The 2,500-nt window shown below is 45.2% G+C and overlaps 1 protein-coding gene and 1 pseudogene across 2 annotated transcripts in view; one reads left to right on the forward strand and one right to left on the reverse strand.

Annotated features, from left to right (window-relative positions):
* LOC143020619 (major facilitator superfamily domain-containing protein 6-like) overlaps positions 1–2,500 on the reverse strand; it is a 103,591-nt gene that overhangs the window by 68,129 nt on the left and 32,962 nt on the right. The gene's annotated exons all lie outside the window — the stretch shown is intronic.
* Positions 1–2,500, forward strand: part of LOC143020586 (uncharacterized) — a 17,958-nt pseudogene that overhangs the window by 4,871 nt on the left and 10,587 nt on the right.

Consider the following 2,500-nt stretch of genomic DNA (forward strand, 5'->3'; position numbering starts at 1 on the left):
AAAAGTGGCCGGCGACCGATCATCACTCCTGAGAAGAGGGAGCAAGTCCGTGAGTCGGTGGTTAGCAGTCCGAAGAAATCTTACCGAATCCGCGCTCAAGAGGTGGCTCTCTCTCCAACTACACTTTTGAGAGTTATGAGGAAGGACCTGAAGCTGTTCCCACTTAGAATTTCAACTCACCATATGCTGCAGCAACAGGACAAAGAGAAGAGTATCGAGATGTGAGACTGGCTGAATGAAAAGCTCGAGCAAACTCCCAACTGGCTCAATCACATTTGGTTTAGTGATGAAGCACACTTTCATCTTAATGGGGCTGTTAATAACCACAACAATGTGTTTTGGGGAGATGAGAAGCCAGAAGAAATCAGTGAGAAGCGCCTCAAAAGTCCGAAGGTCACTGCATTTGTGGCGTTCAATGCAAAGCACGGTCTGCTGGGACCTTACTGGTTCGAGGAAAATGGGCGCACCGTTACCATCAACAGTGAACGTTATATCGCCATTCTTGATCAGTTTCACGGTGACCTGAGTCAGAAGCTAACCCAAGGACAGTTAAGGCTTGCTTGTTTCATGCAGGATGGTGCAAGACCTCATACAGCCCACGCATCATTGGATCATCTCAGGGGACTCTTCCGGAATCGTCTCATCAGCCTCAACACAGATCATGAGTGGGCCCCCCACAGCCCTGACTTAAATCCACTTGATTTCTGGTTCTGGGGAGCAGCAAAGGGGAAGGTCTATGCCAACAGACCTCAAACACAGGCTGATCTAAAGCAGAATGTAGCAGCTTATGTAGCTGAAGTTTCCGCTGATACATGGAAAAGAGTTGGCCAGAATTTCTGCGTCCGCGTGAAAGCATGTTTCAACAGAAATGGGGCTCATATCGAGCATGTGGACTACCAGAAGTTTGTTTGACTTTCAGACATAATGCAACGTTAATGACTTTATGTAATTCGCGTATTAAGCTTGTTATTCAAAGTCTGTCTGAATAAAGACCAATCAAACTAGTTACATCTTTTTTGGAGCTCCCTGTATATATATATGTATATATATATATATATATATATATATATATATATATATATATGTGTATATATATATATATATACATATGTGTATATATATAAATACACACACACACACATATATATATATATATTATATAAATATATATATGTATATATATATGTATATATATATATATATATATATATATATATATATATATATATATATGAGAAATTCGCTAGTAAACAGCGACATCAATCAAACAATCTCCTTGACAGTCGCGCAGAGGATTCGAACCCGCTGCGTCTGGACCCAAGAGAGGCTCCATAACATCCGTCTTACACTGCTCGACCACCGACGATATAAAACTATAGGAACTCATAGCCAATCTGGCTACTGAGATTGGAGAGGGCGCTATCTGCTCCTACATATAACCCCCATTATACCCTATGGCCAATCGCACTCGTGGGAGGGGTAAAGACCGGAACGAATCTCTTTCACGCTTATCGCCAATGTAACTATATGAGAAATTCGCTAGTAAACAGCGACATCAATCAGACAATCTCCTTGACAGTCGCGCAGAGGATTCACGGCCGCTGCGTCTGGACCCAAGAGAGGCTCCATAACATCTGCCTTACACCGCTCGACCACCGACGATATAAAATCATAGGAACTCATAGCCAATCTGGCTACCGAGATTGGGGAGGGCGCTAACTGCTCCCCCATATAACCCCCATTTCACCCTATAGCCAATCGCACTCGTGGGAGAGGTAAGGACCGGAACGAATCTCTTTTACGCTTATCGCCAGCGGGTTCGAATCCTCTGCGCGACTGTCAAGGAGATTGTCTGATTGATGTCGCTGTTTACTAGCGAATTTCTCATATAGTTAAGTTGGCGATAAGCGTGAAAGGGATTCGTTCCGGTCCTTACCCCTCCCACGAGTGCGATTAGCCATAGTGTGAAATGGGGGTTATATGGGGGAGCAGTTAGCGCCCTCCCCAATCTCGATAGCCAGATTAGCTATGAGTTCCTATGGTTTTATATCGTCGGTGGTCGAGCGGTGTAAGGCGGGTGTTATGGAGCCTCTCTTGGGCCCAGACGCAGCGGGTTCGAATCCTCTGCGCGACTGTCAAGGAGATTGTCTGATTGATGTCCTTGTTTACTAGCGAATTTCTAATATAGTTACGTTGGCGATAAGCGTGAAAGGAATTCGTTCCGGTCCTTACCCCCCCCCCACGAGTGCGATTAGCCATAGGGTGAAATGGGGGTTATATGGGGGAGCAGTTAGCGCCCTCCCCAATCTCGGTAGCCAGATTGGCTATGAGTTCCTATAGTTTTATATCGTCGGTGGTCGAGCGGTGTAAGGCGGGTGTTATGGAGCCTCTCTTGAGTCCAGACGCAGCGGGTTCGAATCCTCTGCGCGACTGTCAAAGAGATTGTTTGATTGATGTCGCTGTTTACTAGCAAATTTCTCATATAGTTACGTTGGCGATA

The sequence above is a fragment of the Oratosquilla oratoria genome, chromosome 40, assembly GCF_046742065.1.
Source record: "Oratosquilla oratoria isolate Oo_2021 chromosome 40, ASM4674206v1, whole genome shotgun sequence".
Classification (NCBI taxonomy): Eukaryota; Metazoa; Arthropoda; class Malacostraca; order Stomatopoda; family Squillidae; genus Oratosquilla; species Oratosquilla oratoria.